Below are 26,906 nucleotides of genomic sequence, written 5' to 3'. Positions count from 1 at the left end.
GAGTCAATGACGAGCTAATAGTTGCACAGAGCGTTAGCGTACGGAAAGCGAAAAGCGAAAAGAAATCTGAATATTCTTATCTCGCCCCGTGTCACTAGGACGTCGCTAGGACGTCCACAGACGTCCAAGGCTACGATCGTTTCTAATCCTTATGACGGTCCCATACGTCGTATGTAAAAATTGTGACTACGTGGTCCACCCATCCTCTGTGTCTCAACAGGTTGGTTTCATAGACTACGTGGTCCACCCTCTGTGGGAGACGTGGGGGGACCTGGTCCACCCAGACGCTCAGGACATCCTGGACACTCTGGAGGACAACAGGGACTGGTACCAGAGCATGATCCCCCGCAGCCCCTCCCCTCCCCCCGACAGCCCACCAGGAGACCACTCCCCCTCTGACCACCAAGCCTCCGTCCAAGGTTAGTATAGAGTTAACCCATATTCTGACCTGAGATCAGATTGATACGAGGTTTCCACTGGGACAACACACTGGTCTGATTAAAAGAAAACTGAACTAAATAAAAACTAGAAAAAGGAATAATTAATTGAAACTGTATTGTGTGTTTAGAAAGCTATAACTAAAACTAACTGAAATAATAGACAAAATGCCCTTAAATTTATTTTATTTATTACACAATACTTAAAGGAAAACTTCACCTTTTTTGCTAAACATTATATGTTAATGACGTTTAGAAGATTTAGACCACTCTCCTGGGTGGTCTTTATGTGTGTAATGTGTGGTTTTAGATCTTAGCAGCGTGTCTCCGATGTCATGGACACTGGGCTCACTTCCTTCCTGGACTACAATTCCCATAATGCTTTGGGTGCATGCGCAGTTGAGACCAGGCAGTTAGTTGTGCATGCACACATTTGGGCATGTACAACTTCCTGGTCTCAACTGCGCATGTTACTTTCCTTCCATGGAGAAACGTACGGTCTTCGCTTCTCGTCCTCTTTAGACAGTCCTTGACGTATTCCAGGAAGTAAGTGATCCCCAGTGTCCATGACATCAGAGACACTGGGCTCACTGCTACAATCTACAGTATCTAAAACCACATATTACACACACAAAGACCCCCAGGAACGTTTTCTAAAGCTTCTAAACGTCATTAACATATATTTTTTTTCAAAAAAGGTGAAGTTTCCCTTAAACCCATTCTGGGCGGGAACCTCTTTTGGTGTTAGCATTATGTTATGCTTTTAGCTATTGAAAAATAGCATATCTACAAGCTCATGAGCTTGAAGGTCTGCTATTTTTTGAAAAATCAAAGAACGACTGACATAGAAACATAGCTTTTTCAGAAAACTGTCAGCGTGTAGAAGAACATTTTTAGAATCTGATCCCAGGTCAGAATGGGTTAATAGAACTGGCCCTTTTCAATCCTAACACCTGACTAATTCGCCAGGTGCAGGATTGAAAAGGCCCCCCCAAAAAAAGTACACATAATAAAAACGAACTAAAACTAAAGCGTATAACTAAATAAAAACTAGCAAACCTGCTCTAAAAAAACCCTAAAACTAAAACGTACTGTATTAACCCATTCTGAACGGGGACCCATTTTTGGTGTTAGCATCATGTCGTGCTTTAGCTATTGAAAAATAGCAGATCTACAAGCTCATAGCGCGCCACCGAGCTTGTAGGTCTGCTATTATTATTTTTTAATCGAAGAACGACTGACATTTTTTTAGAATCTGATCTCAGGTCAGAATGGGTTGATCAGACCAGTGTGTGTCCAGTGGAAACCTCGTATGAATCTGATCTCAGGTCAGAATGGGTTAATCAGACCAGTGTGTTGTCCCAGTGGAAACCTCGTATGAATCTGATCTCAGGTCAGAATGGGTTAATCAGACCAGTGTGTTGTCCCAGTGGAAACCTCGTATGAATCTGATCTCAGGTCAGAATGGGTTAATCAGACCAGTGTGTTGTCCCAGTGGAAACCTCGTATGAATCTGATCTCAGGTCAGAATGGGTTGATCAGACCAGTGTGTGTGTCCAGTGGAAACCTGGTATGAATCTGATCTCAGGTCAGAATGGGTTAATCAGACCAGTGTGTTGTCCCAGTGGAAACCTCGTATGAATCTGATCTCAGGTCAGAATGGGTTGATCAGACCAGTGTGTGTGTGTCCAGTGGAAACCTGGTATGAATCTGATCTCAGGTCAGAATGGGTTGATCAGACCAGTGTGTGTGTCCAGTGGAAACCTGGTATGAATCTGATCTCAGGTCAGAATGGGTTGATCAGACCAGTGTGTGTGTCCAGTGGAAACCTGGTATGAATCTGATCTCAGGTCAGAATGGGTTGATCAGACCAGTGTGTGTGTCCAGTTGAAACCTGGTATGAATCTGATCTCAGGTCAGAATGGGTTAAAGAAACAAATGAATTCTAAAACCACCTCAAACTAATTCTCCCTCTTTGCCTCCGTCCGTCGCAGAGATCGACGCCCACTCATCCCCGTCGTCGATGATGTCATCGACCGCAGCGACGGCAGCGACCGGCGACAAGTTCCAGTTTAAACTCACCCTAGAGGAGGAAGAGGAGGAGGAAGAGGAGGAGGAGGAGCAGGAGGAGGAGCAGGAGGCGGGGTCTGAGCTGGAGAGCCCCGCCCCCGAAGTAGAGGAGGAGGAGTCACAGCCGCCCACGCCAGGGGGCGGGGTTAGCGCCGGTGAGGAGGAGGGGGGCACATAACCCCGCCCCCCCCCCCCCCCCCCCTGCCTGTAGTCACACTGGAGAATCACAAACGGATCTACAAACACACAGTTTTTACAGATCTGCTATTTTTATTTATTTATATATTTTTTTATTCGGTGGATGACGACCAAGGCCTAAATGTGGTGGCGAGGGGAGGAGTCTGTTTTTAATCACAAAAGCAGAAATACGGACCAACCTTTTTTTTTCATTACAATACAATACGATTACATTACATTACATTACATTACATTACAATTACACTCTGATGTTATTGTGTCCGAGAACCAAGTGGTTCGGCTGAAACATTACAAAACTCCAAACAACACAAAAACATCGTTAGACAACATCGTGCACTGCATTTGTCTCTCAGAGTTTCCTATAACTCTCCACTGTGTTATTCTTTGTCGCCGTAGCGTTGCGACCTGCCGCCAAACCGCACTGCACATCAGAGAGCTACGGTGGGCCGGGGGTGGAGCCTGTACCACCTGACCACACTGCACGCGCTCAGAGCTACGGTGGGCCGGGGGTGGAGCCTGTACCACCTGACCGCACTGCACGCGCTCAGAGCTACGGTGGGCCGGGGGTGGAGCCGGTGCCACCTGCGGGCTGGGGGTGGAGTTTCTACGTTTTCCACCAACGGATAATAGTCCGATTAAAGCCTTCAAATCTACTGCCCAGGTCTTCAAATCTACTGCCCAGGTCTTCGAATCTACTGCCCAGGTCTTCAAATCTACTGCCCAGGTCTTCAAATCTACTGCCCAGACCTTCAAATCTACTGCCCAGACCTCCAAATCTACTGCCCAGGCCTCCAAATCTACTGCCCAGGTCTTCAAATCTACTGCCCAGGCCTCCAAATCTACTGCCCAGGTCTTCAAATCTACTGCCCAGGTCTTCAAATCTACTGCCCAGGTCTTCAAATCTACTGCCCAGGTCTTCAAATCTACTGGGCCTCTAAATCTACTGGGCCTTCAAATCTACTGGGCCTTCAAATCTACTGGGTCTTCAAATCTACTGCCCAGGCCTTCAAATCTACTGCCCAGGCCTTCAAATCTACTGCCCAGGCCTTCAAATCTACTGCCCAGGCCTTCAAATCTACTGCCCAGGTCTTCAAATCCGCGGCCCAGTGCCAGATGTTTCTACTGCCCTCTACTCACACAATGCAAGGAGAAGGTCACGTCTTCCTCGACACAAACGCTCAGACCGGAGGAGCGCCCCCTGGATGACGGAGGAAATATCAGTTGTTTTTCTTTCGTTTTTAGGGGGTTTTTTGCACCGTGAAACGTCCGGGATGTGAAGAGGACGGAGACCGTGGAGGCGTGAGGATGTTTGAAACGGAACTTTTGAAGCAAACATATTGTGCAAACGATCAAATGAACAAACGAACAATTAAACAAATGAACAAACGATCAAATGACCGGCGAGAGACGTGACTTAAACCTCAGAACGATGAAATGACCGGCGACGTAAACCTCAGGGCTTTGACCATAAAGAATGATTGTAATGTAGCACAAACGGCGCAGCGGCGCCCCCCGGTGGCTGGTTCTCCCCACTGCGCCTCCACCTCCACAAAGCTGAACAGATTATTTATTTGCGTGTCTCGTCTCTCGTCTGTGTTCGACACACACACACACACACACACACACTCTCTCAGCCCGAGCCCTTCATGGGGGGCATGAGGTTTTGGAGGGCAGTGCAACGTTTCCCAACATGTCGCACAACAAACGTCACTCGCATGTTTCTGTCATTCGCTGCCTGTCGATATGATGTCATATCTGTCCAGTTTATTTATTTAAAGAAATAGCTAATATGGCCTAATCTACAAGCTCACAGCATGTCACAATGTGACGCGTTTGTGAGCTTGTAGAGCGGCTATTTTCACCACTTCTTAAACGTTTGTTTTTCTAATTTATGGAACCTTTTATTGTATTTCTTTGCGAAATTACTGAAAGAAAATGAAATATATATATATTTTTTTCTTTTTAATTTTATGAAGATTTTAGCTTTCATTCATGAAAGCCAAAACTATTTCATTCAAGAATTAGTTTTTTAATTTGATTAAGATTATTCCTTTTTCTTTCGGGAATGTTTTCCTGAAAATGTTTAGAAATGATGTAGGAAATAAATAATTAAAAACCGGTGTCCACGACCCACTGTATGGTCCCCGAGCCACGGTTTGGGGCTTAAGTGGCTTTCATGTCTGACGGCCGAGCTACACCAGGCTGTTCTCGCGCGTTTACTCTAAACGCGCGGACCGTGCGTGCGTAAGCCAAATGCCCTTCATGGCTACATCGATCTGTCAGACGCGCGGCAGATTTGTGCGGGACCTTCCGGGAGGATATATAGATACGCGCGCATGGAGGCATTAATATACGCACGTAAAATGTTTAGAACCGATCCTATTTTTAGAGCACGCGTAGGAGGGCCCGCGGTATCCGTGCGTCTGGTGTAGCTGGTATCATTGACATATATTGGTCCTATCCAAACGCACTGTACGCGCGCAGTAAACGCATACGCACGCGCGCAAAATGGCCTGGTGTAGCTTGGCCGTGAAAAACAATGCGTGCGTGCGTGTTTGTCAGATGTTAGAAAGGGGGCGGGGCTCCAAGGACAAAGGGTTAGGGCCCGCCATCAGAATCTTACATGTATTTTTTTGCAAGTAATTACTGTACGATCAGTACTTTAATTACTGTACGATCAGTACTTTAATTACTGTACGATCAGTACTTTAATTACTGTACGATCAGTACTTTAATTACTGTACGATCAGTAGTTTTTTAAATCGTGTCCTGATAGTTGTGTTCTGACTTTAATTTTATGATCATTGTTTTTATGACGTAATGTTTGTATTATTTAATGATGATGTCACCGTTTTAGATTAAACATTTTACTATGTTTTGATGTGCTTCAAATCAGGGTGCCAGCACTTTACAGCCGTCTGTCTGTCTGTCTGTCTGTCTGTCTGTCTGTCTGTCTGTCTGTCAGTCACTAAGGGCTATCATACTCCAGCCAGCACCACACTGCCCTCCAGAGGCGAAGAGCAGCCACAGCAACCACATTCAGCCCTATCTCCAGTCCTGTCTGCTCTGCTGCCTTTATAACTTCACTTATATCCTAATGAAACCTCAGCCAATCATCTTTCAGACGTGAAGACGACGCGGTTATGTTAATGAAACCTCGGACCAATCAGCTTTCAGACGTAAAGACGACGCGGTTATGTTAATGAAACCTCAGCCAATCATCATTCAGACGTGAAGACAAAGAGGTTATGTTAATGACACCTCGACCAATCATCTTTCAGACATAAAGAAGAAGCGCTTGATATCAAAAGGGTTATAAATAATAAATCACTGATTTAGATGATTGTCGTCATGCTGATTCTATTATGTTTCTATACGTCGGCGGTAACACATTAAACCCGCCACCACCACCGTGTGGCGCTGTCGGAGCTGCTCCTTCATACAGTATTTTCGTAGAGGTTGTTTTGTGTTCGATTACCGTAAATCAAATCATAGAGAAGTCTTCAGACACATGCAGTGTCTGCAGACAATAGATGGCAGCAAAATGTCTCTTTTGGATCGTCCCCAGGAGGTCCCCGTAGCCTGCAGCTAACCAAATGGACCCTCATTAGCTCTTGAGAGTGTAAAACTGTACTTCTGTGTGTTGGTTTAAAAACATAAAATGGAACCAGTGAGGTCACATATTGACCCGCTCAGCCTGCACGGGAAGCCCTTTGGGTGTTTTAATCCATTCTGACCTGAGATCAGATTCAAAAAAATGTCTTCTACATCCAGACAGTTTTCTGAAAAAGCTATGTTTATATGTCAGTCGTTCTTCGATTTTTCAAAAATAGCAGACCTACAAGCTCGTAGCGCGCCACTCGGTGGCGCGCTACGAGCTTGTAGATCTGCTATTTTCCAATAGCTAACGCTGCGCATAGCATAATGCTAACACCAAAAGGGGTTCCCGCCCAAACTGGGGTTAAGCATAATATTCAACTTTGGCTATTGGAAAATAGTAGATCTACAAGCTCGTATAGCGCGGCACCGAGTGCCGTGATACGAGCTTGTAGATCTACTTTTCTTTTTTTAAGAAATCGTGAAAATGGCTCACAAATTTGGAATATATCATTTATAATAAATATTTTTTCATCAACGTCCATGTTGTTGAGCAGAATTATTAATTATGATTATCATTATTAATGCACGTCTCATGAGCTGAAGTACTGTAAAACATAAATGAGATCAAAGGTATACATCTGACACTCCCAATGAGTTTATGAAGGAAATTATAAGTACAGTAGGCCAATTTATTTTTATTTCTTTTTTGGAGGATTCTCCTTTTTAAGCCAAAAAGATTCAATGGACCTTTAATGTGTAAAAATGGGCCTTTTATGTGTAAAAATGCCAATAAATGATTTCACATCATCACACATGGCCCTGCTTTGTTGCTGAGTGTCATTGATTGATATAAATAATAATAAACATGTTTTACACTAAAGTTTGATCCTTCTCCAAAACAAGCCATGCTCTCTCTCTCTGCTTCCTTTCCTTCCATCCTTACCTTCCATCCTTACCACACACAAGCAAGCTCACAGACAGTCAGTACACGCACGCATGCACGCTGTGTGTACATGTGTGTGTGGCTATCCTCAGCCTACACCTGTTTACATCTACACCTGTTTACATGAGCTATCCTCACGTTTACATGCAACATGTTGCACATCTTTTCCCAACAGGTTTAAGTAGGCTACTTATAATGCACTGTCCAAGTGATTCATGCTATGTGCCTATTCTTTTCATTTCACTTTGATATTTTGAGCACACATATTTTTCAGCCAATGATTGTGCCTGTTATTGGACTTTATTGCCTCAATACAAGTCAAGTTGCCTGAACATTAATTTTGTTCTTTAAGAAAGGGAGATGTAACACACTGCATGTATCTAAACCACCACACGATGGCGCTGTAGCAACAACAGACCACCTGTTACACTCCACACTGTGCAGATCATATAGTCCCGCGAGACTTTGGGACGGGAGTTGAGTTGATGCGTGAGATCCAAGATGGCGGAATAAACAAACCTATAAGACTGATACAGACAGCCACAGACACACACGGCCTTGTGTTTATTAATATAAGTGTTTATAACAAACCAAAGGGTGAAATAATGCACGTGCATGCGTGCGTGCGTGTGGAGCTGATGATCCAATCACTTATCACTCTGACCAACGACGGACGGACTAGTTGAACAGGTGACCGGATCCAGTGGGCGGGGCTTTGGATTTAAATAGGAGCGGCCATGTTGTTTCCCAGCATGCTGTTTGATTTGGGATCCAGGCTGTTTCACTGCATGCTGTCTGTGAGCAGAGCTGTTTGGTCCAAGGTAAGAAGTATTTGTTTGAGAAACACGGTTTTATCCTTGAGCACTGTTTATTGTTTAGACATTAGAGGATTTATAGGACTGTTTATTGTTTAGACATTAGAGGATTTATAGGACTGTTTATTGTTTAAACATTAGTTTATTTATAGGACTGTTTATTGTGACACTAAATGGACAACAATGTCAGCAATGTCTGTCCTTTTAGGCCTCATTCACACATAAAGAACATGTTGTTGCCCTGTCTGTGTTTAATGGCCGTCTCAATGCTTTTCCAATGAGTCACATGGTTTGACCAAACACTTGTGTTTGATTGCCCCCCTCCATCAAATACAAATGTTTGGTCAAACCATGTGACTTCCATTGAGGTGGCCATCACACACAGGCAGTGTGAATGAGGCCTTGGGCCTCGATCACACATAAAAAAACATTTGTCTTGTCTGTGTTTAATGGCCGCCCCAATGTCTTTCCAAAGGAAGTCACATGGTTTGACCAAACATTTGTGTTTGATAGCTGTGTTCTGTCCCCCTCCCCTCCATCAAACAAGTGTTTGGTCAAACCATGTGACTCATTGGAAAAGCAATTGAGGCAGCCATCAAACAGGCAGGGCAACAACATGTTCTTTATGTGTGAATGAGGCCTAAAAGGACAAACATTGCTGACATTGTCCATTTAGTGTCACAATAAACAGTCCTATAAACAATCCTATGAATCCTCTAATGTTTAAACAATAAACAGTCCTATAAATCCTCTAATGTTTAAACAATAAACAGTCCTATATCCTCTAATGTCTAAACAGTCCTATGAATCCTCTAATGTCTAAACAACAACAACAGTACTCAAGGATAAAACCGTCTTTCTCAAACAAACGCTTCTTACCTTGGAACAAACAGCTCTGCTCACAGACAGCATGCAGTGAAAACAAACAGCATGCTGGAAAACAACATGGCCGCTCCTATTTAATTCCCACTGGATCCGGTCACCTGTTCAACTAGTCTGTCCGTCATTGGTCCGTTGGTCAGAGTGATAAGTGATTGGATCATCCACTGTTGATGTAACAGCCCCACACGCACGCACGCACATGCATTATTTCACCCTTTGGTTTGTTATAAACACTTATATTAATAAACACAAGGCCGTGTGTGTCTGTGGCTGTCTGTATCAGTCTTATAGGTTTGTTTATTCCGCCATCTTGGATCTCACGCATCAACTCAACTCCCGTCCCAAAGTCTCGCGGGACTATATGATCTGCACAGTGTGGAGTGTAACAGGTGGTCTGTTGTTGCTACAGCGCTATCGTGTGGTGGTTTAGATACATGCAGTGTGTTACATCTCCCTTTCTTAAAGAACAAATGTTTGAGGCAACTTGACTTGTATTGAGGCAATAAAGTCCAATAACAGGCACAATCATTGGCTGAAAAATATGTGTGCTCAAAATATCAAAGTGAAATAAAAATAATAGGCATATAGCATGAATCACTTGGACAGTGCATTATAAGTAGCCTACTTAAACCCGTTATTTGGATCATCCACTGTTGATGTAACAGCCTACTTAGGTTCATTTTACGGTGGACATGTTTGCCTGAAAAGGAATCTTTGAAATGTTTCTTAGTTTTAGAAATATAGTCCTTTCAAATTTACAATGGGGCTCAATGGCAGACATTGGCATGTCAAAAATTATTTTCACCTAGATACTCCATTCACACTTATTATTGTGGGCTCGCCACAGCGAGCACACACTAGTTACTCTCAGTTTATATTTATTCCGCTTCTTTATTCCAATTTCCGCCACTTTTTTTGGCACCTAACTACTTCCACACTAGAAATTTTGTTCAAACTTCAAACTGTTCAGCTCTTTGCAGTTATTATTGCTAACATTTGAATTTTTACAAAGTTTTATACTTTTTATACTTTTTAACTTTTTAACTTTTTTTTACATTCTTTATAGTGAGAGTCGATGGAAGAAAGGTCCCATTTTTCACAGTTAACTTTTTTGAGCTCTTATTACTCCGTCATACTTTCACTTTGAAACTTCATTCAAACTTTATAATGTTCATCGATCTTTGAACTTCCATTGGTGAAAAAGTTGTTTTGAAAAAGTTTATACTTTTTAAAATATTTAACTTTATTTATAGTTTTTTCCTCCCATTGACAATGTATGGGATTTATCTCTAAATCAACCTCACTTTTGCAGCCTCATTACTCTGGCATACTTTGTCGTAGAAACGTGATTTAAACTTTAGAAAGCTCACACGACTCTGGACTTTTTCGTGGTTCAAACCGTATTCGAATACGTTAAACGTTTTTTCCGAAATCGCAGTTCAATCGCAGGCCGTTTCGCCTAATTAGTGCCAACTTAGAGTGCGGGGCTTCTTAGACTAGAGTGCGGAGAACAGAAAATCTTTCCTTGAAATTTTACCAAACAAATTGTCGTCCCGGCCAAAATATTCATTTTACACGCATGTTCTTTGGTCATTTTGTAGCCACACATGTCCTCTTTCACACAATGTGACCACCAAAGCACAGAGACATACAGAATGTGAACTACGGCCTTTTAAGTGACACAAATACAGTCAACCTCCATTGTGTAATTCTTACGAGGAAATTATCGCGATGACAATTCTTAACTCGCTCTTATAACCACATTTTCGATCGTACCAACACCACAAATATTTGCATTCGACTTTTACTTTTTGCGATAGAGCAATTTGTTCGGGCATAGTTTCCCCCCATTCAGGACCATTGTAAAATAGCCGATCTTCAAGTTCATAGCGCGCCACTCCCAGTCATAGTGCTGGCAGTCTTTTACACTTCCACAGCTGAGACATATAAGGGCTTAATTACAGGGCTGAAATTAAAGTTACAAGATCTCAATGAGTTGCTCTGCGATACCTTGTGGGCTTGTAGGTCTGCTATTTGTGCAATTGGATGGCCTTTACACAGCTCTCGCAAGAGCACGCACGCACGCACGCACGCACACACACACCCTGTCTTCCTATTGGCTGGCCTTTACACAGCTCTCACAAGCGCACGCACGCACGCACGCACACACGCACACACGTTTATAAAAAAAATACTTTCATAAAATAAAAAAATAATTTTTAAACTTAAAAAGAAAAAACTTTTAATAAAGAACTTAATATTTATTTATTTTTACATTTAAAGAAAAATCTTAGACCATTATCAATAATCATTGTGTTTATGCTTTTAAAGATAGGCCTATATGCTATTTGAACCTTCTTTTTACATGTAAAAGTATGGTATTTCTGTTAAGCTCATGAATGCTTTTATATGTATACTCCATTGGATTTACTATGCTTATTCTTTTTACCAATTTTTATACATTCTTTTTAAAACTTTTCCTTCAGCTTTAATACATTTTCTACTGTACATTATATACATTGCGTCTTTTGGCGAGCCCACGCAGTTTCTGCAGGGAACTGCTTTCTAGTTTAACTTAAACGCCCAATGCATTCTCTATGGCAATATCACAAAATTTGGCATGCTACTAGTCCTACATACTTACACCTAGCAACCCCATTCTAGCCTACTTAGGTTCATCTTACGGTGGACATGTTTGCCTGAAAAGGAATCTTTGAAAGGTGTCATCGTTTTAGAAATATAGTGCTTTCAAATTTGAGACATTTAACATGGGGCTCAATGGCAGCTCTATAGGCACGTCAAAAGTCACTTTCACCTAGAAACTCCATTCACACTTTTTATTATTCAGCTTACTGTGGAGACACATGCTGGAACTTTTTTTTATTTTTATGTTTTGTAGTTTATGAGTTATTTAACTTAAACGCCCAATGCATTCTCTATGGCAATAGCACAAAATTTGGCATGCTACTAGTCCTACATACTTAAACCTACCAACCCCATTCTAGCCTACTTAGGTTCATCTTACGGTGGACATGTTTGCCTGAAAAGGAATCTTTGAAAGGTGTCATAGTTTTAGAAATATAGTGCTTTCAAATTTGAGACTTTTAACATGGGGCTCAATGGCAGATTTTGGCACGTCAAAAAATCACTTTCACCTAGAAACTCCATTCACACTTATTATTATTCAGCTTACTGTGGAGACACATGCTGGAACTTTTTACTTTGAAATGTTTTGTCGTTTCTGATTTATTTAACTTAAACGCCCAATGCATTCTCTATGGCAATAGCACAAACTTTGGCATGCTACTAGTCCTACATACTTAAACCTACCAACCCCATTCTAGCCTACTTAGGTTCATCTTACGGTGGACATGTTTGCCTGAAAAGGAATCTTTGAAAGGTGTCATCGTTTTAGAAATATAGTGCTTTCAAATTTGAGACTTTTAACATGGGGCTCAATGGCAGATTTTGGCACGTCAAAAAATCACTTTCACCTAGAAACTCCATTCACACTTTTTATTATTCAGCTTACTGTGGAGACACATGCTGGAACTTTTTACTTTGAAATGTTTTGTCGTTTCTGAGTTATTTAACTTAAACGCCCAATGCATTCTCTATGGCAATAGCACAAACTTTGGCATGCTACTAGTCCTACATACTTAAACCTACCAACCCCATTCTAGCCTACTTAGGTTCATCTTACGGTGGACATGTTTGCCTGAAAAGGAATCTTTGAAAGGTGTCATCGTTTTAGAAATATAGTGCTTTCAAATTTGAGACTTTTAACATGGGGCTCAATGGCAGATTTTGGCACGTCAAAAAATCACTTTCACCTAGAAACTCCATTCACACTTTTTATTATTCAGCTTACTGTGGAGACACATGCTGGAACTTTTTACTTTGAAATGTTTTGTCGTTTCTGATTTATTTAACTTAAACGCCCAATGCATTCTCTATGGCAATAGCACAAACTTTGGCATGCTACTAGTCCTACATACTTAAACCTACCAACCCCATTCTAGCCTACTTAGGTTCATCTTACGGTGGACATGTTTGCCTGAAAAGGAATCTTTGAAAGGTGTCATCGTTTTAGAAATATAGTGCTTTCAAATTTGAGAGTTTTAACATGGGGCTCAATGGCAGATTTTGGCACGTCAAAAAATCACTTTCACCTAGAAACTCCATTCACACTTTTTATTATTCAGCTTACTGTGGAGACACATGCTGGAACTTTTTACTTTGAAATGTTTTGTCGTTTCTGAGTTATTTAACTTAAACGCCCAATGCATTCTCTATGGCAATAGCACAAACTTTGGCATGCTACTAGTCCTACATACTTAAACCTACCAACCCCATTCTAGCCTACTTAGGTTCATCTTACGGTGGACATGTTTGCCTGAAAAGGAATCTTTGAAAGGTGTCATAGTTTTAGAAATATAGTGCTTTCAAATTTGAGACTTTTAACATGGGGCTCAATGGCAGATTTTGGCACGTCAAAAAATCACTTTCACCTAGAAACTCCATTCACACTTTTTATTATTCAGCTTACTGTGGAGACACATGCTGGAACTTTTTACTTTGAAATGTTTTGTCGTTTCTGAGTTATTTAACTTAAACGCCCAATGCATTCTCTATGGCAATAGCACAAACTTTGGCATGCTACTAGTCCTACATACTTAAACCTACCAACCCCATTCTAGCCTACTTAGGTTCATCTTACGGTGGACATGTTTGCCTGAAAAGGAATCTTTGAAAGGTGTCATCGTTTTAGAAATATAGTGCTTTCAAATTTGAGACTTTTAACATGGGGCTCAATGGCAGATTTTGGCACGTCAAAAAATCACTTTCACCTAGAAACTCCATTCACACTTTTTATTATTCAGCTTACTGTGGAGACACATGCTGGAACTTTTTACTTTGAAATGTTTTGTCGTTTCTGAGTTATTTAACTTAAACGCCCAATGCATTCTCTATGGCAATAGCACAAACTTTGGCATGCTACTAGTCCTACATACTTAAACCTACCAACCCCATTCTAGCCTACTTAGGTTCATCTTACGGTGGACATGTTTGCCTGAAAAGGAATCTTTGAAAGGTGTCATCGTTTTAGAAATATAGTGCTTTCAAATTTGAGACTTTTAACATGGGGCTCAATGGCAGATTTTGGCACGTCAAAAAATCACTTTCACCTAGAAACTCCATTCACACTTTTTATTATTCAGCTTACTGTGGAGACACATGCTGGAACTTTTTACTTTGAAATGTTTTGTCGTTTCTGAGTTATTTAACTTAAACGCCCAATGCATTCTCTATGGCAATAGCACAAACTTTGGCATGCTACTAGTCCTACATACTTAAACCTACCAACCCCATTCTAGCCTACTTAGGTTCATCTTACGGTGGACATGTTTGCCTGAAAAGGAATCTTTGAAAGGTGTCATCGTTTTAGAAATATAGTGCTTTCAAATTTGAGACTTTTAACATGGGGCTCAATGGCAGATTTTGGCACGTCAAAAAATCACTTTCACCTAGAAACTCCATTCACACTTTTTATTATTCAGCTTACTGTGGAGACACATGCTGGAACTTTTTACTTTGAAATGTTTTGTCGTTTCTGAGTTATTTAACTTAAACGCCCAATGCATTCTCTATGGCAATAGCACAAACTTTGGCATGCTACTAGTCCTACATACTTAAACCTACCAACCCCATTCTAGCCTACTTAGGTTCATCTTACGGTGGACATGTTTGCCTGAAAAGGAATCTTTGAAAGGTGTCATCGTTTTAGAAATATAGTGCTTTCAAATTTGAGACTTTTAACATGGGGCTCAATGGCAGATTTTGGCACGTCAAAAAAATCACTTTCACCTAGAAACTCCATTCACACTTTTTATTATTCAGCTTACTGTGGAGACACATGCTGGAACTTTTTACTTTGAAATGTTTTGTCGTTTCTGAGTTATTTAACTTAAACGCCCAATGCATTCTCTATGGCAATAGCACAAACTTTGGCATGCTACTAGTCCTACATACTTAAACCTACCAACCCCATTCTAGCCTACTTAGGTTCATCTTACGGTGGACATGTTTGCCTGAAAAGGAATCTTTGAAAGGTGTCATCGTTTTAGAAATATAGTGCTTTCAAATTTGAGACTTTTAACATGGGGCTCAATGGCAGATTTTGGCACGTCAAAAAATCACTTTCACCTAGAAACTCCATTCACACTTTTTATTATTCAGCTTACTGTGGAGACACATGCTGGAACTTTTTACTTTGAAATGTTTTGTCGTTTCTGAGTTATTTAACTTAAACGCCCAATGCATTCTCTATGGCAATAGCACAAACTTTGGCATGCTACTAGTCCTACATACTTAAACCTACCAACCCCATTCTAGCCTACTTAGGTTCATCTTACGGTGGACATGTTTGCCTGAAAAGGAATCTTTGAAAGGTGTCATCGTTTTAGAAATATAGTGCTTTCAAATTTGAGACTTTTAACATGGGGCTCAATGGCAGATTTTGGCACGTCAAAAAATCACTTTCACCTAGAAACTCCATTCACACTTTTTATTATTCAGCTTACTGTGGAGACACATGCTGGAACTTTTTACTTTGAAATGTTTTGTCGTTTCTGAGTTATTTAACTTAAACGCCCAATGCATTCTCTATGGCAATAGCACAAACTTTGGCATGCTACTAGTCCTACATACTTAAACCTACCAACCCCATTCTAGCCTACTTAGGTTCATCTTACGGTGGACATGTTTGCCTGAAAAGGAATCTTTGAAAGGTGTCATCGTTTTAGAAATATAGTGCTTTCAAATTTGAGACTTTTAACATGGGGCTCAATGGCAGATTTTGGCACGTCAAAAAATCACTTTCACCTAGAAACTCCATTCACACTTTTTATTATTCAGCTTACTGTGGAGACACATGCTGGAACTTTTTACTTTGAAATGTTTTGTCGTTTCTGAGTTATTTAACTTAAACGCCCAATGCATTCTCTATGGCAATAGCACAAACTTTGGCATGCTACTAGTCCTACATACTTAAACCTACCAACCCCATTCTAGCCTACTTAGGTTCATCTTACGGTGGACATGTTTGCCTGAAAAGGAATCTTTGAAAGGTGTCATCGTTTTAGAAATATAGTGCTTTCAAATTTGAGACTTTTAACATGGGGCTCAATGGCAGATTTTGGCACGTCAAAAAATCACTTTCACCTAGAAACTCCATTCACACTTTTTATTATTCAGCTTACTGTGGAGACACATGCTGGAACTTTTTACTTTGAAATGTTTTGTCGTTTCTGAGTTATTTAACTTAAACGCCCAATGCATTCTCTATGGCAATAGCACAAACTTTGGCATGCTACTAGTCCTACATACTTAAACCTACCAACCCCATTCTAGCCTACTTAGGTTCATCTTACGGTGGACATGTTTGCCTGAAAAGGAATCTTTGAAAGGTGTCATCGTTTTAGAAATATAGTGCTTTCAAATTTGAGACTTTTAACATGGGGCTCAATGGCAGATTTTGGCACGTCAAAAAATCACTTTCACCTAGAAACTCCATTCACACTTTTTATTATTCAGCTTACTGTGGAGACACATGCTGGAACTTTTTACTTTGAAATGTTTTGTCGTTTCTGAGTTATTTAACTTAAACGCCCAATGCATTCTCTATGGCAATAGCACAAACTTTGGCATGCTACTAGTCCTACATACTTAAACCTACCAACCCCATTCTAGCCTACTTAGGTTCATCTTACGGTGGACATGTTTGCCTGAAAAGGAATCTTTGAAAGGTGTCATCGTTTTAGAAATATAGTGCTTTCAAATTTGAGACTTTTAACATGGGGCTCAATGGCAGATTTTGGCACGTCAAAAAATCACTTTCACCTAGAAACTCCATTCACACTTATTATTATTCAGCTTACTGTGGAGACACATGCTGGAACTTTTTACTTTGAAATGTTTTGTCGTTTCTGAGTTATTTAACTTAAACGCCCAATGCATTCTCTATGGCAATAGCACAAACTTTGGCATGCTACTAGTCCTACATACTTAAACCTACCAACCCCATTCTAGCCTACTTAGGTTCATCTTACGGTGGACATGTTTGCCTGAAAAGGAATCTTTGAAAGGTGTCATCGTTTTAGAAATATAGTGCTTTCAAATTTGAGACTTTTAACATGGGGCTCAATGGCAGATTTTGGCACGTCAAAAAATCACTTTCACCTAGAAACTCCATTCACACTTTTTATTATTCAGCTTACTGTGGAGACACATGCTGGAACTTTTTACTTTGAAATGTTTTGTCGTTTCTGAGTTATTTAACTTAAACGCCCAATGCATTCTCTATGGCAATAGCACAAACTTTGGCATGCTACTAGTCCTACATACTTAAACCTACCAACCCCATTCTAGCCTACTTAGGTTCATCTTACGGTGGACATGTTTGCCTGAAAAGGAATCTTTGAAAGGTGTCATCGTTTTAGAAATATAGTGCTTTCAAATTTGAGACTTTTAACATGGGGCTCAATGGCAGATTTTGGCACGTCAAAAAATCACTTTCACCTAGAAACTCCATTCACACTTTTTATTATTCAGCTTACTGTGGAGACACATGCTGGAACTTTTTACTTTGAAATGTTTTGTCGTTTCTGAGTTATTTAACTTAAACGCCCAATGCATTCTCTATGGCAATAGCACAAACTTTGGCATGCTACTAGTCCTACATACTTAAACCTACCAACCCCATTCTAGCCTACTTAGGTTCATCTTACGGTGGACATGTTTGCCTGAAAAGGAATCTTTGAAAGGTGTCATCGTTTTAGAAATATAGTGCTTTCAAATTTGAGACTTTTAACATGGGGCTCAATGGCAGATTTTGGCACGTCAAAAAATCACTTTCACCTAGAAACTCCATTCACACTTTTTATTATTCAGCTTACTGTGGAGACACATGCTGGAACTTTTTACTTTGAAATGTTTTGTCGTTTCTGAGTTATTTAACTTAAACGCCCAATGCATTCTCTATGGCAATAGCACAAACTTTGGCATGCTACTAGTCCTACATACTTAAACCTACCAACCCCATTCTAGCCTACTTAGGTTCATCTTACGGTGGACATGTTTGCCTGAAAAGGAATCTTTGAAAGGTGTCATCGTTTTAGAAATATAGTGCTTTCAAATTTGAGACTTTTAACATGGGGCTCAATGGCAGATTTTGGCACGTCAAAAAATCACTTTCACCTAGAAACTCCATTCACACTTTTTATTATTCAGCTTACTGTGGAGACACATGCTGGAACTTTTTACTTTGAAATGTTTTGTCGTTTCTGAGTTATTTAACTTAAACGCCCAATGCATTCTCTATGGCAATAGCACAAACTTTGGCATGCTACTAGTCCTACATACTTAAACCTACCAACCCCATTCTAGCCTACTTAGGTTCATCTTACGGTGGACATGTTTGCCTGAAAAGGAATCTTTGAAAGGTGTCATCGTTTTAGAAATATAGTGCTTTCAAATTTGAGACTTTTAACATGGGGCTCAATGGCAGATTTTGGCACGTCAAAAAATCACTTTCACCTAGAAACTCCATTCACACTTTTTATTATTCAGCTTACTGTGGAGACACATGCTGGAACTTTTTACTTTGAAATGTTTTGTCGTTTCTGAGTTATTTAACTTAAACGCCCAATGCATTCTCTATGGCAATAGCACAAACTTTGGCATGCTACTAGTCCTACATACTTAAACCTACCAACCCCATTCTAGCCTACTTAGGTTCATCTTACGGTGGACATGTTTGCCTGAAAAGGAATCTTTGAAAGGTGTCATCGTTTTAGAAATATAGTGCTTTCAAATTTGAGACTTTTAACATGGGGCTCAATGGCAGATTTTGGCACGTCAAAAAATCACTTTCACCTAGAAACTCCATTCACACTTTTTATTATTCAGCTTACTGTGGAGACACATGCTGGAACTTTTTACTTTGAAATGTTTTGTCGTTTCTGAGTTATTTAACTTAAACGCCCAATGCATTCTCTATGGCAATAGCACAAACTTTGGCATGCTACTAGTCCTACATACTTAAACCTACCAACCCCATTCTAGCCTACTTAGGTTCATCTTACGGTGGACATGTTTGCCTGAAAAGGAATCTTTGAAAGGTGTCATCGTTTTAGAAATATAGTGCTTTCAAATTTGAGACTTTTAACATGGGGCTCAATGGCAGATTTTGGCACGTCAAAAAAATCACTTTCACCTAGAAACTCCATTCACACTTTTTATTATTCAGCTTACTGTGGAGACACATGCTGGAACTTTTTACTTTGAAATGTTTTGTCGTTTCTGAGTTATTTAACTTAAACGCCCAATGCATTCTCTATGGCAATAGCACAAACTTTGGCATGCTACTAGTCCTACATACTTAAACCTACCAACCCCATTCTAGCCTACTTAGGTTCATCTTACGGTGGACATGTTTGCCTGAAAAGGAATCTTTGAAAGGTGTCATAGTTTTAGAAATATAGTGCTTTCAAATTTGAGACTTTTAACATGGGGCTCAATGGCAGATTTTGGCACGTCAAAAAATCACTTTCACCTAGAAACTCCATTCACACTTTTTATTATTCAGCTTACTGTGGAGACACATGCTGGAACTTTTTACTTTGAAATGTTTTGTCGTTTCTGAGTTATTTAACTTAAACGCCCAATGCATTCTCTATGGCATATATGTCAAACTCAAGGCCCGGGGGCCAAATCAGGCCCGTGAATTAATTATCTATGGCCCGTGGGATGATATTTAATTAGTATTAGAACTGGCCCTCTGGTATATTGCATGGACCACCATAATACTACAAGTCCCACAATGCACTGCGAGTGCATTGTCACGTATCGAGGGCCCGCAAGCGCAAGCATGCGTCTTCTCTTCACTATTGATCAGCAGTGAAAGTATATCACTTGTGGTCAACTTTCAGCTACTGTACCCCTCTCCGTGTTGAAACACAGTCCGGCCCTCGACTTGTACCAATTTCTTTATTTTGGCCCACCGTGTATTTGAGTTTGACATCCCTGCTCTATGGCAATAGCACAAACTTTGGCATGCTACTAGTCCTACATACTTAAACCTACCAACCCCATTCTAGCCTACTTAGGTTCATCTTACGGTGGACATGTTTGCCTGAAAAGGAATCTTTGAAAGGTGTCATCGTTTTAGAAATATAGTGCTTTCAAATTTGAGACTTTTAACATGGGGCTCAATGGCAGATTTTGGCACGTCAAAAAATCACTTTCACCTAGAAACTCCATTCACACTTTTTATTATTCAGCTTACTGTGGAGACACATGCTGGAACTTTTTACTTTGAAATGTTTTGTCGTTTCTGAGTTATTTAACTTAAACGCCCAATGCATTCTCTATGGCAATAGCACAAACTTTGGCATGCTACTAGTCCTACATACTTAAACCTACCAACCCCATTCTAGCCTACTTAGGTTCATCTTACGGTGGACATGTTTGCCTGAAAAGGAATCTTTGAAAGGTGTCATAGTTTTAGAAATATAGTGCTTTCAAATTTGAGACTTTTAACATGGGGCTCAATGGCAGATTTTGGCACGTCAAAAAATCACTTTCACCTAGAAACTCCATTCACACTTTTTATTATTCAGCTTACTGTGGAGACACATGCTGGAACTTTTTACTTTGAAATGTTTTGTCGTTTCTGAGTTATTTAACTTAAACGCCCAATGCATTCTCTATGGCAATAGCACAAACTTTGGCATGCTACTAGTCCTACATACTTAAACCTACCAACCCCATTCTAGCCTACTTAGGTTCATCTTACGGTGGACATGTTTGCCTGAAAAGGAATCTTTGAAAGGTGTCATAGTTTTAGAAATATAGTGCTTTCAAATTTGAGACTTTTAACATGGGGCTCAATGGCAGATTTTGGCACGTCAAAAAATCACTTTCACCTAGAAACTCCATTCACACTTTTTATTATTCAGCTTACTGTGGAGACACATGCTGGAACTTTTTACTTTGAAATGTTTTGTCGTTTCTGAGTTATTTAACTTAAACGCCCAATGCATTCTCTATGGCAATAGCACAAACTTTGGCATGCTACTAGTCCTACATACTTAAACCTACCAAACCCCATTCTAGCCTACTTAGGTTCATCTTACGGTGGACATGTTTGCCTGAAAAGGAATCTTTGAAAGGTGTCATAGTTTTAGAAATATAGTGCTTTCAAATTTGAGACTTTTAACATGGGGCTCAATGGCAGATTTTGGCACGTAAAAAAATCACTTTCACCTAGAAACTCCATTCACACTTTTTATTATTCAGCTTACTGTGGAGACACATGCTGGAACTTTTTACTTTGAAATGTTTTGTCGTTTCTGAGTTATTTAACTTAAACGCCCAATGTATTCTCTATGGCAATAGCACAAACTTTGGCATGCTACTAGTCCTACATACTTAAACCTACCAACCCCATTCTAGCCTACTTAGGTTCATCTTACGGTGGACATGTTTGCCTGAAAAGGAATCTTTGAAAGGTGTCATAGTTTTAGAAATATAGTGCTTTCAAATTTGAGACTTTTAACATGGGGCTCAATGGCAGATTTTGGCACGTCAAAAAATCACTTTCACCTAGAAACTCCATTCACACTTTTTATTATTCAGCTTACTGTGGAGACACATGCTGGAACTTTTTACTTTGAAATGTTTTGTCGTTTCTGAGTTATTTAACTTAAACGCCCAATGCATTCTCTATGGCAATAGCACAAACTTTGGCATGCTACTAGTCCTACATACTTAAACCTACCAACCCCATTCTAGCCTACTTAGGTTCATCTTACGGTGGACATGTTTGCCTGAAAAGGAATCTTTGAAAGGTGTCATAGTTTTAGAAATTTAGTGCTTTCAAATTTGAGACTTTTAACATGGGGCTCAATGGCAGATTTTGGCACGTCAAAAAATCACTTTCACCTAGAAACTCCATTCACACTTTTTATTATTCAGCTTACTGTGGAGACACATGCTGGAACTTTTTACTTTGAAATGTTTTGTCGTTTCTGAGTTATTTAACTTAAACGCCCAATGCATTCTCTATGGCAATAGCACAAACTTTGGCATGCTACTAGTCCTACATACTTAAACCTACCAACCCCATTCTAGCCTACTTAGGTTCATCTTACGGTGGACATGTTTGCCTGAAAAGGAATCTTTGAAAGGTGTCATAGTTTTAGAAATTTAGTGCTTTCAAATTTGAGACTTTTAACATGGGGCTCAATGGCAGATTTTGGCACGTCAAAAAATCACTTTCACCTAGAAACTCCATTCACACTTTTTATTATTCAGCTTACTGTGGAGACACATGCTGGAACTTTTTACTTTGAAATGTTTTGTCGTTTCTGAGTTATTTAACTTAAACGCCCAATGCATTCTCTATGGCAATAGCACAAACTTTGGCATGCTACTAGTCCTACATACTTAAACCTACCAACCCCATTCTAGCCTACTTAGGTTCATCTTACGGTGGACATGTTTGCCTGAAAAGGAATCTTTGAAAGGTGTCATAGTTTTAGAAATATAGTGCTTTCAAATTTGAGACTTTTAACATGGGGCTCAATGGCAGATTTTGGCACGTCAAAAAATCACTTTCACCTAGAAACTCCATTCACACTTTTTATTATTCAGCTTACTGTGGAGACACATGCTGGAACTTTTTACTTTGAAATGTTTTGTCGTTTCTGAGTTATTTAACTTAAACGCCCAATGCATTCTCTATGGCAATAGCACAAACTTTGGCATGCTACTAGTCCTACATACTTAAACCTACCAACCCCATTCTAGCCTACTTAGGTTCATCTTACGGTGGACATGTTTGCCTGAAAAGGAATCTTTGAAAGGTGTCATAGTTTTAGAAATATAGTGCTTTCAAATTTGAGACTTTTAACATGGGGCTCAATGGCAGATTTTGGCACGTCAAAAAATCACTTTCACCTAGAAACTCCATTCACACTTTTTATCATTCAGCTTACTGTGGAGACACATGCTGGAACTTTTTACTTTGAAATGTTTTGTCGTTTCTGAGTTATTTAACTTAAACGCCCAATGCATTCTCTATGGCAATAGCACAAACTTTGGCATGCTACTAGTCCTACATACTTAAACCTACCAACCCCATTCTAGCCTACTTAGGTTCATCTTACGGTGGACATGTTTGCCTGAAAAGGAATCTTTGAAAGGTGTCATAGTTTTAGAAATATAGTGCTTTCAAATTTGAGACTTTTAACATGGGGCTCAATGGCAGATTTTGGCACGTCAAAAAATCACTTTCACCTAGAAACTCCATTCACACTTTTTATTATTCAGCTTACTGTGGAGACACATGCTGGAACTTTTTACTTTGAAATGTTTTGTCGTTTCTGAGTTATTTAACTTAAACGCCCAATGCATTCTCTATGGCAATAGCACAAACTTTGGCATGCTACTAGTCCTACATACTTAAACCTACCAACCCCATTCTAGCCTACTTAGGTTCATCTTACGGTGGACATGTTTGCCTGAAAAGGAATCTTTGAAAGGTGTCATAGTTTTAGAAATTTAGTGCTTTCAAATTTGAGACTTTTAACATGGGGCTCAATGGCAGATTTTGGCACGTCAAAAAATCACTTTCACCTAGAAACTCCATTCACACTTTTTATTATTCAGCTTACTGTGGAGACACATGCTGGAACTTTTTACTTTGAAATGTTTTGTCGTTTCTGAGTTATTTAACTTAAACGCCCAATGCATTCTCTATGGCAATAGCACAAACTTTGGCATGCTACTAGTCCTACATACTTAAACCTACCAACCCCATTCTAGCCTACTTAGGTTCATCTTACGGTGGACATGTTTGCCTGAAAAGGAATCTTTGAAAGGTGTCATAGTTTTAGAAATTTAGTGCTTTCAAATTTGAGACTTTTAACATGGGGCTCAATGGCAGATTTTGGCACGTCAAAAAATCACTTTCACCTAGAAACTCCATTCACACTTTTTATTATTCAGCTTACTGTGGAGACACATGCTGGAACTTTTTACTTTGAAATGTTTTGTCGTTTCTGAGTTATTTAACTTAAACGCCCAATGCATTCTCTATGGCAATAGCACAAACTTTGGCATGCTACTAGTCCTACATACTTAAACCTACCAACCCCATTCTAGCCTACTTAGGTTCATCTTACGGTGGACATGTTTGCCTGAAAAGGAATCTTTGAAAGGTGTCATAGTTTTAGAAATATAGTGCTTTCAAATTTGAGACTTTTAACATGGGGCTCAATGGCAGATTTTGGCACGTCAAAAAATCACTTTCACCTAGAAACTCCATTCACACTTTTTATTATTCAGCTTACTGTGGAGACACATGCTGGAACTTTTTACTTTGAAATGTTTTGTCGTTTCTGAGTTATTTAACTTAAACGCCCAATGCATTCTCTATGGCAATAGCACAAACTTTGGCATGCTACTAGTCCTACATACTTAAACCTACCAACCCCATTCTAGCCTACTTAGGTTCATCTTACGGTGGACATGTTTGCCTGAAAAGGAATCTTTGAAAGGTGTCATAGTTTTAGAAATATAGTGCTTTCAAATTTGAGACTTTTAACATGGGGCTCAATGGCAGATTTTGGCACGTCAAAAAATCACTTTCACCTAGAAACTCCATTCACACTTTTTATCATTCAGCTTACTGTGGAGACACATGCTGGAACTTTTTACTTTGAAATGTTTTGTCGTTTCTGAGTTATTTAACTTAAACGCCCAATGCATTCTCTATGGCATATATGTCAAACTCAAGGCCCGGGGGCCAAATCAGGCCCGTGAATTAATTATCTATGGCCCGTGGGATGATATTTAATTAGTATTAGAACTGGCCCTCTGGTATATTGCATGGACCACCATAATACTACAAGTCCCACAATGCACTGCGAGTGCATTGTCACGTATCGAGGGCCCGCAAGCGCAAGCATGCGTCTTCTCTTCACTATTGATCAGCAGTGAAAGTATATCACTTGTGGTCAACTTTCAGCTACTGTACCCCTCTCCGTGTTGAAACACAGTCCGGCCCTCGACTTGTACCAATTTCTTTATTTTGGCCCACCGTGTATTTGAGTTTGACATCCCTGCTCTATGGCAATAGCACAAACTTTGGCATGCTACTAGTCCTACATACTTAAACCTACCAACCCCATTCTAGCCTACTTAGGTTCATCTTACGGTGGACATGTTTGCCTGAAAAGGAATCTTTGAAAGGTGTCATCGTTTTAGAAATATAGTGCTTTCAAATTTGAGACTTTTAACATGGGGCTCAATGGCAGATTTTGGCACGTCAAAAAATCACTTTCACCTAGAAACTCCATTCACACTTTTTATTATTCAGCTTACTGTGGAGACACATGCTGGAACTTTTTACTTTGAAATGTTTTGTCGTTTCTGAGTTATTTAACTTAAACGCCCAATGCATTCTCTATGGCAATAGCACAAACTTTGGCATGCTACTAGTCCTACATACTTAAACCTACCAACCCCATTCTAGCCTACTTAGGTTCATCTTACGGTGGACATGTTTGCCTGAAAAGGAATCTTTGAAAGGTGTCATAGTTTTAGAAATATAGTGCTTTCAAATTTGAGACTTTTAACATGGGGCTCAATGGCAGATTTTGGCACGTCAAAAAATCACTTTCACCTAGAAACTCCATTCACACTTTTTATTATTCAGCTTACTGTGGAGACACATGCTGGAACTTTTTACTTTGAAATGTTTTGTCGTTTCTGAGTTATTTAACTTAAACGCCCAATGCATTCTCTATGGCAATAGCACAAACTTTGGCATGCTACTAGTCCTACATACTTAAACCTACCAACCCCATTCTAGCCTACTTAGGTTCATCTTACGGTGGACATGTTTGCCTGAAAAGGAATCTTTGAAAGGTGTCATAGTTTTAGAAATATAGTGCTTTCAAATTTGAGACTTTTAACATGGGGCTCAATGGCAGATTTTGGCACGTCAAAAAATCACTTTCACCTAGAAACTCCATTCACACTTTTTATTATTCAGCTTACTGTGGAGACACATGCTGGAACTTTTTACTTTGAAATGTTTTGTCGTTTCTGAGTTATTTAACTTAAACGCCCAATGCATTCTCTATGGCAATAGCACAAACTTTGGCATGCTACTAGTCCTACATACTTAAACCTACCAAACCCCATTCTAGCCTACTTAGGTTCATCTTACGGTGGACATGTTTGCCTGAAAAGGAATCTTTGAAAGGTGTCATAGTTTTAGAAATATAGTGCTTTCAAATTTGAGACTTTTAACATGGGGCTCAATGGCAGATTTTGGCACGTCAAAAAATCACTTTCACCTAGAAACTCCATTCACACTTTTTATTATTCAGCTTACTGTGGAGACACATGCTGGAACTTTTTACTTTGAAATGTTTTGTCGTTTCTGAGTTATTTAACTTAAACGCCCAATGCATTCTCTATGGCAATAGCACAAACTTTGGCATGCTACTAGTCCTACATACTTAAACCTACCAACCCCATTCTAGCCTACTTAGGTTCATCTTACGGTGGACATGTTTGCCTGAAAAGGAATCTTTGAAAGGTGTCATAGTTTTAGAAATTTAGTGCTTTCAAATTTGAGACTTTTAACATGGGGCTCAATGGCAGATTTTGGCACGTCAAAAAATCACTTTCACCTAGAAACTCCATTCACACTTTTTATTATTCAGCTTACTGTGGAGACACATGCTGGAACTTTTTACTTTGAAATGTTTTGTCGTTTCTGAGTTATTTAACTTAAACGCCCAATGCATTCTCTATGGCAATAGCACAAACTTTGGCATGCTACTAGTCCTACATACTTAAACCTACCAACCCCATTCTAGCCTA

General features: G+C 39.8%; 1 pseudogene across 1 annotated transcript in view; it reads left to right on the top strand.

Moving 5' to 3' along the window:
* The window catches only part of LOC310860028 (3',5'-cyclic-AMP phosphodiesterase 4C-like), a 135,795-nt pseudogene extending 131,884 nt beyond the window's left edge, over nt 1–3,911 (top strand). Inside the window, exons 17-19 of the transcript XR_014571048.1 lie at nt 221–419; nt 3,102–3,280; nt 3,708–3,911. The product of XR_014571048.1 is annotated as a 3',5'-cyclic-AMP phosphodiesterase 4C-like (transcript). The remainder of the gene's footprint in view (nt 1–220; nt 420–3,101; nt 3,281–3,707) is intronic.
* The last annotated feature ends 22,995 nt before the right edge of the window (nt 3,912–26,906 follow it).

This window comes from Protomyctophum parallelum, assembly GCF_964188405.1.
Source record: "Protomyctophum parallelum genome assembly, chromosome: 6".
NCBI lineage: Eukaryota > Metazoa > Chordata > Actinopteri > Myctophiformes > Myctophidae > Protomyctophum > Protomyctophum parallelum.
This window is presented reverse-complemented; position numbering and strand designations above follow the sequence as displayed.